Genomic DNA, 12,535 nt, shown 5'->3' with positions numbered 1-12,535 from the left:
ACTGGCTGAAGTTGTTCCCCTGAATTCAGAGCCCAATCACATCCTAAATCTCTTTACCACTAACCAGATTACAAGAATTTAGAATGATCCCCCTCCCTCCCTTTACAGTGTGCGCGCACACACACACATTTGAGGAATAAGATATATACACACACCCATCCTGGAGAGTGAGACATAAAACAATGTGAAAAAAATACAGCAAAACTGGTAAAGTGGCACCACTCATGAACAGATTAGGTAGGCTATGGGACAATAAGAAGCTAACAAGTGCAGTGAAGATGTATTTGCATAATCATACTGAGATATTCACGGTTATATGGTGCAAAAACCTGGCCAATAACAAACTCTCTAGAACAGACTAGACAATTTTGATGCACATAGCTTAAGAAGAACACTACATTACAAGTGGCAAGATACAGTTAAAACCAAAGTAATAAGAGACAACTAAACAGGCACTTTTTAGGAAGAATCTACACCAATGGTGACCTAGATTGTTTGGGCAGCTACAAAGAATGGATGTAAACAGCGCTTACCAAACCAGAAGGGAAAAGATGTCTTGGGAAGTCCTAAAGAGATGTGGCAAATGGTTGAGAAGGATCTTATTGAGCTGGATATCAATGGGTCAGAAGTAGAGAGTTGCACGAGAACGGGGACGGCGGGGATCCCGCGGGTTCCCCTCTTGGGTCGCGGGGATCCCAAGGGGACGCTCCCTCAGGTCGCGGGGATCCCGTGGGGACGCCCTCTCGTGGTCTCGGAGATCCCGCAGGGATGGAGGCAGCTCGAGCCAAGTGGCTCATCTTCTTTTCCTGCCTTCCTGTAGCGTACAGCGCTCCCAGCACTCCGAGTCCACACGTAGCTGACCAGGAAGTCTTCCATCGACATTAGAGCTGACGTCGGAGGAATGCTTCTTGTCAGCTACATGCAGGGCCCGCTGCCCTGTGATTGTGAAGAAGTGCTGCTCTGAGTAACGTCGGGAGAGGTAGTGAGATGGTTCTGTCATGTGCCTTGCATGCCACAGAGGAGTTGAAAGAAGGAAGCAGCGAGTCTTGTGGGAGGGGGCAGAATGGGAGGGAGCAAGCAAGCAGGCACGCATGCATTGTAATTAGGAGGAAGCAGTTGGGATGAGAGGGGCCCAAACGCGGGACACAGGAGGGAGTGCATTTTTGAACACAGAAGGCAGGGAAAAGAAGAGAGGAGCAACATTAATGGAAAGAGGACAGATTGGCTGCTTGAGTTGGGGTTTTTTGCTGTTTGTTAGTTATGGTTTGTTTTTTTTTAGGGGGGGGGCGGGTGTTCCTGTACATTGTACAACGAGGCAAGGAAGGAAGGGAAACTGTCTACAGGTCTTTGCTTTTTATAGCAAGCTAGTTAGCTAGTTCTGACGTCCATAACTTGTTGAATGGCATAAATTTGGGAGAGAGAACGGAGGTAGGGAGGGAAAGTGATGCTGAGGTGGGGGAGAGAATAGAAAGGGAGAACTGGGCATGAGTGTGTAAGTTAGAGGGAAAGAGATGGTGTACATGGGGAATGGAAGAAAGAGGAGAATTTTTGGTCATAGGGAGGGAGTGAGGTACAGATGACGGGGAAGAGAAAGATGAGAGGGAGAAATGTTGTGGTGGAAAGGGAACAGTGGGACAGATTGAAAGGGATGCAAGAGGGAGGAATGTTGGACATAGTAGTGAAGGGAATGGAGGGAGAGATGTGTCATGGTGCTGGAGAGGGATGATAGAAGGAGAAATGTTGGACATGGGGCTGGTGGGCAGGCACGAAAGATGAGAAAAGCATAAATGCTGGACCATGGTAGGAGGAACCAATTGACAGCAACAGAAGAATTTACAGAAGACGGGAAAGCGGAAAAAAAAAACTGGGACCAACTTTATGGAAAAATAAATCTCCAGACAACAAAGGTAAAAAATGGAATTTAAATTTCTAAAATATGTTAGCTTTGGGAAATGTATATAGCAGATGTCTTTGTATTGTGTTCAAAAGAAAAGGAAATGCATTTATGGTTTTATTTCTACAGTGTTGAAGTACTTGCTGACCCTTGCTGTGGTTGGTGGGGATCCCTAAGCACCACCAGCAGAGGACCTCCTCTAGAGATGGCCAGAACTCCCTCTACCAAGCACACCAGTCGCTGGCAGCATCCATGAGCCACTGAGGTGCCAGCATCTGTGACTCAGGGACGCTACTGCTTCCTGCCAAGCTTTGCAAAAGGGACCCCCAGCCAACTGCAAAGGAAGTCCTCAGCTAACAACTTGGGGGTTCTCATCAGCTGAGATTTTATATTTACATTAGAGGCTCTGATAGAAACCCGTTTACAAAGTATGTATTCTTCCCAATTAATATTTCCAAATTAATAAAGTGTCTTTGCTTATTTGAAAATGGGTCTCTACCAGAGCCTTTAATTCAATAGCATAATTAAATGAAATAACTATTTCTGAAGTTTATATGGACGGGCGGGGACGGAGAGGATTCCTTGCGGGGATGGGTGAGAACGGAGGGATTCCTCGTGGGGACGGGTGGGATTTTGGTGGGGACGGGTGGGATTTCTGTCCCCGCGCAACTCTCTAGTCAGAAGCAGTTGTTGAAAATCTTTTTATTAAGTGCAAACACAACAGACAAGGTACAACCAAGACCAGCAATTTAAAACAGAACAAGAGAGACTAACCTTCCCTCCCCCATCCCAGACCCCCTCTCCCCACTCCCCTATGAGGACTCCAGGAGACAGGATCAATCCAAAGAATGGACAGGAAACAGCACATCATAAAGTGTTCAAAATATGACTTCGGCCTCTAGGACTCAAAATCTGTAAAAAAAGGAGCGTTGGGAGCAGCACGGGCCATTCAGTGCGGTTCACCGCACTAAAAACTGCTAGCGCAGTTTGATAAAAGAGGGCCTAAGTGTGGAAAATGCATCTGCATGCCTTATGTGCTGCCTTGCTCAAGAAGACTATTATGTATAATCCCCCTGTTTCCCTTTCACATTATTTTTTATATCTCATTCTGTATTTATAAATAAAAAACAAGTCAGGAGGCCTCAAAATCATTTCTTGACCTTTGCCAGCAGGGTTGGCCCAAAGATATTAGGAATCATAGGCGAGCTTTTATTTTCCATGCCCTGCCTTGCCGTTCCCCACCACCAAAATTAACCTGCACATACTTTGAGATCTTAAACAAAACTCAAAATTCATGATAATACCAATACCATTCCTTCCAGAACAATCCTGCAAAAATATATAATATTGCGCAATATTGATAAATTGTTTGAAAATTACATCAGAAGCAGAAAGCCTGTGAGGGAATACATGAAACCACTAGATCATTCAGGAGCAAAAGGGACACCAAGGGAGAACAAGGACACGGTGAAGAGACTAAATTCTTTGCTTTGGTTTTTACAGAAGATGTAAGAGATCTACCTGTCAAAAATCCATAAGAAAAATCTCACTAAATAATAAAATTTTTTAAATAAAGTGTTCAGTATATTATACCCACCAAGCAAGCAGCAGTAGTATATTTAAAACATCATCGCCCCACCCACCCTAGCCAACCCAAAGGTTGGAAAAAAAACTCCATCAGCATATCAACAGAGGAATTTTTTTAAAAAAAGACACTTATCTCAATGTAGATGTTTCAGTTCTTAGAGGTCTTTGCTAGTTAGTAGTGGCTGGTAAGTGTCGTTGCTGAACTTGACTTGTCACTCCCCCCAGTGAAATATCATGAACAAACTTAAGCAAACATCCAAACAATAGCCTTCCTTATCGTTTGAATGTTTATTTGAGTTTCTTCATGGGTTTATTGTTAAACAGTAACTACCTAGGCAACATACATTACATGACACATACAGGTCACTGCAACCGGTGTACAGACCAAGGCATACTTGGCATAACCTGTTATAGTTCTTTCCATATAAACTGGCCTCTTGATAGGTGGTGTGTCATTCTTTCACAGAGTGAAAATGAACAATAACACTTAAGGCAGGGCTTATTTATAAGAATAGGAGAAAAAGAAGATCTCCACAAAAGTTGCCATTAGTGACCAATACAATTTCATCTTTTCTTTGGGAAAATGAAGCATGAAATCTAATTGGTCACTATGGAGCACACATCCCACCTGCCCTTCTTTTTCTCTCACACTCACATATAACCCATCAGCCTTAAGCCACTCTGCCCTTCTCTCACTCAGCTTATTGATTTTACTGTCTCATGAGTTTGGGAGTTTCAAGATCAACAGGCTCTTCTTGCATCATATATTAGTTACTGCAAAATCTCTAATGCCCTTCTTTGTCTTTGAAGGGTGTTCTGTTCATTTCACATATCTTCTCTCTCCATGTTCACCTTCCACCTTCCCTCTGCATTCCTATCTATCCTGTCCAACATCTATCCTCTGTATCCTTGCCGAGATTTTTTGGAACCAAATTATGACCTGTCACAGATTCTCCATACCTCAATTGCTAAAAATTTGGGTGGCTGTCTTTTGAATATGGGACCTATGTACTTGTTATCAAAACAGAGGAACTAGTACACTATGTAGTCACAGCTAGTCGTTTGATTTTAACGGCAACATGGAAACAGCTGGACCTACCAGGACTTTAATGGCACTAAGGAAAGTTAATCATATATACTTGATGTCCAAACTGCCTGCATTGAAAAGAAACAGGCTCTCTCAATTCCCCAAAAATTGGGCTAATTACATTACCTGGTTTGAGGCCTTATAATTGAGATGTCTTTAACTAGGGTAACACCATGTCATTGCACTTTGGAGCCTGTGTTCCATTCAGTTCCCTTTAAACTTAGGTGGGGGAGTGGGGTTGGGGGCAGAGGTTTATTCATTATGTATCATCATTTGTTATTATTAGCCCTATACTGAAGAATCATAGTATATCTCTGGCATGATTTGATTGTGTTTTGCTGTTATATGCAGTTGTACCCTTCTTTTAGTTTAAATATATAAAAAAAAGAGAGAGTACTTTATAAAAGCAGTTAGCGTAGCTGGGTTTAAAAATTCCTGGAGAAATCAATAGTCTCTTACTGAGACAGACATGAGGGAAGCTACTGCTTGCCCTGGGATGAGTAGCATATGAGAATGTTGCTATTATTTGAGCTTCTGCCAGGTACATGTGACCTGGAGTAGCCACTATTGGAAACAGGATACTGGGCTAGATGGTTTATTGAATTTGTATGGTTGTCATTATGTTTTGGCTGTAGCTGCTGTTTCCCCCCCCCCCTTTTCCTAGGATGGGAGATCAAATAGTTTTGACTCCCATTAAGAAAAATAAGAGTGGTGATTCATCAAATATCTCAAATTATAGATCCTCTCAACCAAAATTGTAGAAGGTTGGGTAATGCAAAAATTGGAATTCTATCTAGATAAATTTGATTACATTTTTTCCAATCAGGTTTTAGGAATAAGTGTAGCACAGAGACAGTATTAAGTACATTGGGACTTCCAGCGGAAACATGGCGCTGTAGACAGCTTGCTGCTGCAGCTCCGCTACACCCGACCGCGGCTCGGCACTTTCTCCGCAATTTGATCCCCTGGTTCGGTCCTCCCATTGTACCGAGAGCTTCCTGGTGCCGTGGCACGATTTTGGAGTCTCTGACAGGACCGCAATGACTACAAAGACGGTCCGTAAAGATCGGGAGCGGAGCAAGCCGCCAGAGACCAAGATGGCGGACCACGTGGCACCCCTGTCGCCGGAGGCTCCTCACTCTTCCTGGGTGGCTGCAGTTACGGCGGAGGTTCAGGCTGCTCTTGAGAGCTCATTGGGGGACAAATCCTGGATAAACTGGACACGTTAGATCAGCGATTTGCCTCCCTTACATCGGAGGTCAAGGAGACTCAACAGCGTGTGAGTGCTGCCGAGGATCAAGTCCAGCGGCTTGCCCAGGAGCAGTCAGCCCATACTGCAACATTAGCTGCGTTGCGAGCCAAGGTGGACGACCTGGAGAACAGGTCCCGCTGCAATAACCTTCGCTTTGTTGGACTGCCCGAATCGGTGAGGGATGTGGAGCTGGGGGTGCTGTTGGAACGCTGGCTGCCTGAGTCTTTATCTTTACCACCCTCCTCGGGCCCCTTGTGGGTTGAGCGGGCGCATCGCTTGGGGCAACGGAGAGAGAATGTGGACCGGCCCCGGGTGGTCATTTGCCGTATCCTGAATTATCATCATAAGATGGAGGTCCTGCGTGCGTTGCGGCAGGGCAAGAAGCTCTTGTATGACAACCGGCCCATTCTTTGCTTTCAGGACTACTTAGTAGAGGTCTCTCAGGCGCGGCGCCGGTTTTCACCCTTGTGCACCCGTCTCATCCAGCGAAACATTGCTTTTTCTTTGCAATACCCGGCTCACTTGCGGTTGACCCATCTGGGTAGAGCTCATCACTTTGACACTTTGGAGGCAGCACAACGCTTTGTGACGGAGATGATGCCTGAGGGTCCAGCACAGAGAGCTGACGTGGACTGAGGAGACCCAATTCCTGACGACTAGATTGTAGTCCGATTATAGACCTTGCGGTGTTTACTCAAATCCATCAGAGTTGGGGCGCTGGGTCACCGTAGGTTCCTCCTGTGTGGGTGTACTTCTGGGTTGTTGTTGTTGGGTATTTTTTTTTTATATATTTGTTCCTGAGTGGGTGAGCCAGGATTGTGTGTGTATGGATGGGGTGGAGGATTTGTTTGACTGGGGTACTGTGGGTGCATGGAGTGGGGGTCTCTTGGTTTGTTTTTTGTGAGCTCTGGGGGACTGAGGCCAGGGGATATTGTTCACTGTTCCTGTGGGGGGTGTACATGGTTTCCTGGAAGTGATGCCCAACACGGGATGTCTTGGATATGGGTTGGGAGAGGGTAGGCTGTGGAGGGGGGGTAGAGGGGAGGGGAGGTGGGGTAGACTTGCTGGGTCACAGGGATCCTGCGGTTGGGTTCCTTGTGGAGTTTTGTAGGGGTAGTTGTAGGGGGGCTGAATGGACTGTTTTTGTATTGGTGGAAGGGGTAAGCCTCGCTTCTTGGGGAAGGAGGATTCTTGACACTGGAGGGGTGGTGGCTGGGACGCTCCTCTGGTACTTTCACGGTTCCTTATTCTTGTTACATTTTTCTTATGTTTGGACTACTCTGGAATACACTTTAACTTCTTGGAATGTTGGGGGGATACATTCCCCTATCAAGCGTTCCAAAATTTTGCAGCATTTGAATCGTTCTAAAACCTCCATAGCCTTTTTACAGGAGACCCGGCTATCCTCAGCAGAATATGCTAAGCTCTGTACCTGGTGGCCATTTGGAGGCGCCCGCCGTTGGTGGGAAAGGGGGTGTTATTATTTTGATCCATAAGGGTCTCCGCCTACAAACCTGGAAAGTGCTCCGCAACCCTAAAGGGCGTTACATAGTTGCGTCCGTGTTGCTCGATAATCGGCCCCTTTTGCTATGTAATGTATATGCTCCTAACAATCCTTCGGCCAGATTTTTTGGGGGACTCCGCAATCAAATCTTTCAATTTGGTGACGTTCCGCTGCTGTTGGGCGGGGACTTCAATGAGGTCCCCGATCCTAAGTTGGATCGCTCTGCTTCTACTGGCAGAGAGGCCGCCAAACTTTATACAGGCGCATAGCTCCTGGAATCTACTTTGGGGTTGCTTGATGTTTGGCGGGTGCTCCACCCCTTGGAGAGGGATTATTCCCATTTATCTCGGGCACATGGGACGCTTTCCCGTATCGATTTTATCTTCATTTCCCGTGAACTGCTCCCCCGGGTGTTGGGGGTGGATATGGGCCCCATTGAAATTTCTGACCACGCTTGGGTGGGGTTTAGGTGGACCTGGGGCGATTCCCCGATTTCTCGAGGGACATGGCGGTTTCCGTGTTATCTATATTAGGATACTCGCTTTCAGGAGTTTTTGGTACAGCGGTGGCATGATTTTCAACACACTAATCAACAGCATCGCGATGATCCCATTCTCTACTGGGAGACGGCAAAGGCTGTTTTACGGGGGGAAGTCATTGCTTATGTGGCCCGGGAGTTGAAGCTTCGATATCGGACTGTTCTGGCCTTGGAACGGAAAGCGACTGTGTTGAGATGTCAATATGGCAGGGCACCCTTGTTCCTGCTTTGGACGCACCTTTTGGAGGTCCAGCAAGAACTGAACGAATTGTTACATCTACGGGCAATGCGGACACGGGCACATTTTAAGTTTCATTTATTTCGGTTTGCGAATAAGAGCAGCCGGTTGCTGGCACGAATGGTGCATCCACATGGAGGACCTGAGAACATTTCTGCTCTTCGGGACTCTCATGGGGTGCTGCATCATCGGCCGGAAGAGATCTGTGAGCTCTTGCGGGCGTTTTTTGCCAAGGTATACGCGGATCCGGGTGATGGGCAGCTCTATCTTGACAGTGTTGACTTGCCTTGCTTATCTCAGAGGGATGCTGCCGCTTTGGATCTTCCTTTTACTGCGAAGGAGGTAGAGTGGGCGATAGGGGTCAGTCCTTTGGGAAAGGCGCCGGGCCCAGATGGGTATCGGAGTGAGTTCTATAAATTGTTGATGACGGAGATAGCGCCAGTGTTGGCTGAAGTTTATAATCTGAGTGTTGCTAAGGGCTTTCTTCCTCGTTATGTGAATTTAGCGCATATTATAGTTCTCCTGAAGCCCGGTAAGGACCTTCTTTTACCCGAATCGTACAGACCTATTTCATTGTTGAACTATGAGGCGAAGCTTATGGCAAAAATTTTGGCTGCCCGCCTGGCGCAAGTTTTGCCCTTGGTGATCTTGGACTCTCAGGTGGGGTTTGTGCGGGATCGACCTGTAGCTAAGAACATCCGGCGTATCTTATTGGCTCTGGAGCGGGCAGGAGTGGAAGGTAACCCTTCCCTGCTTATTAGTTTTGATGCCGAGAAGGCTTTCGATAGAGTGCGGTGGGGTTATCTCTTTGCGGTGCTTAGGACGTACGGACTGGGTCCTTTCATTTTTGGTGCAATCCAGGCGTTGTGACCCAGCTGCGCGGATTCTGGTCCATGGGACTTTTTCGGGTTTTTTAAATATTCGTTGAGGGACTCTCCAGGGCTGCCCCCTGTCGCCGCTCTTATTCGTGCTTTCTTTAGACCCCCTACTTCGTAAGCTTCAAGCTAATGCGGACATTCGGCTTGGTGCTGGGAGATTCTCACTTTAAACTCGCGGCGTTTGCAGATGATCTCTTGGTATTTTTGACGGACCCCCAACGTTCTTTACCCGTGTTGCTGGAGAGCCTATGGGAATATGGGGATTTCTCCGGCTTTGCTTTGAACTTTGCGAAGTCTGAGGCTTTGGCTTCTTCGGAACAGCTTCAGCAGCTTTGGGGCAGTAGTTTTCCGTTGCGTTGGGCCGGCTCCTCTTTTCGGTACCTGGGGATCCGGCTGACTATGGATGTTGCCCAACTGTATCGCTTTAATATCGATAAACTCCTTGCCGACACTAAACTGTTGCTAGTCAAATGGCAAGCGCCGCCACTTTCACTGTCGGGTAGAATCCATTTATTTTGTATGGTTGTCTTCCCGAAATGGCTTTACGTTCTCCAGATTCTCCCGCTTTCTTTGTTGCAGAGGGACGTTCGGTCCCTCACTTCTTTGTTATCGCGGTTCTGTTGGGGAGGGCGGAGACCTAAATTGCGCTGGTCTCTGTTAGTGGGGCCTACCTCCGGGGGAGGTTTGGGGGTGCCTGACATCAGGGTCTATAATCAGGCTTGTTTATTGCGTCATGTTAGTGATTGGGTGTTGTGCATCTCTTTCTATACTGATCTTTCCATGGAGCAGGATCATTTCTATCCTCTTCATCTTTTGTACCTCCTTCATGCCCCTCTGTCTAAATTGCCGAGATCCTGTAAGCGTAGTCTTCTTTTTCGGTCCTTGTGGATAGCATTGCACCAGACTCTTCGGCTGTGGAATCAGGACTCCCATATTAGTGCCCTTTTGCCCTTGGTGGGAAATTTAACTTTCCCTCCGGGTGTTGGCCCATCCGTTTTTGGTCGCTGGCGGGCTCGGGGTGTGGAGCAGTTAAGGCATGTTCTGCAGGATGATGGGTCTTTACTTTCTTGTGATGCTTTGGAGAGGAGGGGGGTTCCTGGGCTTGGCCTTCCTTTTGCATATTGTCAACTCAGACATTATGTGGCTTCTCTCCCGGGGAGTTCTCTGAGGGGGGATTTTGGGACCCGGTTCTGTGCTTTTTTGACAGCAGATCAAGATACTAGGGTCTCCATTTCTTATTTTCATAGTCAGATTATGGCTCTTTGCCCCCCTAGGGTTTTTCCCGGGATTTTGGCAGCTTGGCAGCGTGACCTGGGCAGGGACTTGGGGGGGCAATTTTTTGTTGAAGATCTTGAAACGTACTGTGGGTCTGGTATATAGTGCTGAACTGCGCGAATGTCACTATCACACTGTCCTGCGGGCCTATGCTTCCCAAGTCAGGCTTACCATATGGGTTGTATTAGCACTCAACTATGTGTTCGATGTTTGGTGGAGATTAATTCTTATTTTCATGGTATCTGGAGTTGTGAGGGGATTCAGGCCTTTTGGAAGGTGCTGGCATCCTTCTTACAGGGGCTGGTACAAGCTCCTGTGTCTGTCTCAGTGCTTTCTATGTTGTTTGCCCAGTTTTCCTTACTGTCTATGCATACTTCTTCCGAAAAACTATTTCTTAGTAAATGTTTTATCTTGGGGAAGAAATGTATCTTATGTTGCTGGCTCTCTTCTGAACCCCCCTCCTTTTGGCATTGGAGGAATCGACTCCATGAACTTATGGGCTGGGAGGCCTGTTTGGCCAGTTCTTCTCGCCACCGTAGCAGAGACTTCGTCAACACTTAGACTCCATACTTGAACATTTTGTCCCCTGAGAGTCATAGCCGTATCCTGAACAGACTCCACCTCTAATTCAGTTCTCTGTTTGCCATTAATTTTTTCATGTTTGAGAGTTGTACGTTTTCTCTGGGTGGGAGAGGGAGGAGTAGGGAGGGTGGGGGTTTCTTTCTGTGGAGAGGGGGGTGTTGCTTTTGATCATGGAGGACATCAGAGTCTACTACTGATGTACCTGCTGTTGTCACTGCTTAATAAAAAAGATTTAAATATAATATTAAAAAAAAAAAGTATATTGATAGCATAAGGGAGTCAACTATTAAGTCAATTGGAGACTTTTTGTGCAAGCTTTACTGCTTTCCCAAACAGACTGCATTAATATAGACTCCAACTTATACACAACGCTGCTGCTAAGCTCATCTTTTCTGCCTCTAAATTTGAAGCAATTACACCTTTCCTTATACAATTACACTGGTTATTAGTTGGGTGTTCATCATAAACGTTGGGCTCCTTTTACAAAGCTGTGATTTTAATTCTGGATATTAATACAATTATTGCCATCAGTGGCTGCTGCTACAGTAATTGCTCCGACACCAATAGGGATTTAATGGGTGTCAGAGCATTTGCTGCACAGCAGCCAATACCATGACTTTGTAAAAAAAAGAAAAAGGGTGTGTGTGTCTTTGCCTTTAAGTCATTGTATATATAAGCTCATGTAAACCTTTTCCTTTCTCTTCTTATATTTTGAGTTCTTGTACACCGTGCCGAGCTCCACTTCCATGGAGAGGATGCGGTATATAAACTTAAGGTTTAGTTTAGTTTAGTATAGAGATTTGCCCTATTATTTGTTTACACATTTTCAACAGCTTCAGGGAATAGGAAGGCAGGAAATTTTATTACGTCCGTTCTAACTAAAGCTGGCTTGAAATGTTACCTTAGACCAATCAATGCTCAATATGTAAAAAAACAAAGATTGATTAGAGTTGGATGGCGGCGGCATTTACCCCTGAAGAAACAATTGTGAAACATGTCGGGTCTTACCGCCAGTCTACCGTGAGAACTGATAGTTCGCCATTACTAAGATAAGTAAATTTAAGTATAAAAATTGGAGGAATGATATAAAATTTAAATTAAATAGACCGGAGAGGAGTGTACCACTTGCATCTCCCCGTGATTACACTTCAGTGGGACGGAGGAGTGGTGGTTCTGAGGTCTATTAAACAGACTAGAAAATTATTGAAAACATTCATTAAGATGATATAAGTTGTTTATTGAGCACCTTAGAAACCATTTTTTTTACATATTGAGGAAATTTTATTAGGCTTTCCAGTAGGATTGCATAGATTTCATAATAATAGTCTATCTTATCAGGCAGTGTCTATATGGAACTCTTCCACTTTCTTTAACCCTTTATTTGGCATTGTTGCTCAGAACCAACATGTGTTTCTATGGCTCTTATGGGAGATCAAGTTTCATTAAAATTTGCTTGATCACTTTACATAAAATTCTAAGCGATTTACAATAAAATGAAGGGCAAAACAAGTAATCATAAAAACATGATGTAAATCATAAAAACATGATGTAAATCACAAACTGGAATATAGGGAAAAGGAAGAACTATACTTTGAAAGTAAAGAAACAAGTAACAGTAACATGAGTTTTTTTTTGGGGGGGGGAGGAATCTTTAAAAGGAAAGAGAACTACTGAACTGAAAAAGCACAGTTACTTACCGT

General features: G+C 45.4%; 1 protein-coding gene across 2 annotated transcripts in view; it reads right to left on the bottom strand.

The window, feature by feature from the left end:
• The window catches only part of CLCN7 (chloride voltage-gated channel 7), a 279,608-nt gene that overhangs the window by 71,839 nt on the left and 195,234 nt on the right, over positions 1 to 12,535 (bottom strand). The gene's annotated exons all lie outside the window — the stretch shown is intronic.

Source organism: Geotrypetes seraphini, chromosome 11 (assembly GCF_902459505.1).
Source record: "Geotrypetes seraphini chromosome 11, aGeoSer1.1, whole genome shotgun sequence".
In the NCBI taxonomy this organism is placed as follows: domain Eukaryota; kingdom Metazoa; phylum Chordata; class Amphibia; order Gymnophiona; family Dermophiidae; genus Geotrypetes; species Geotrypetes seraphini.
Note: the sequence above shows the minus strand (reverse complement) of the source record. Positions and strands in the feature narration are given on the sequence as shown.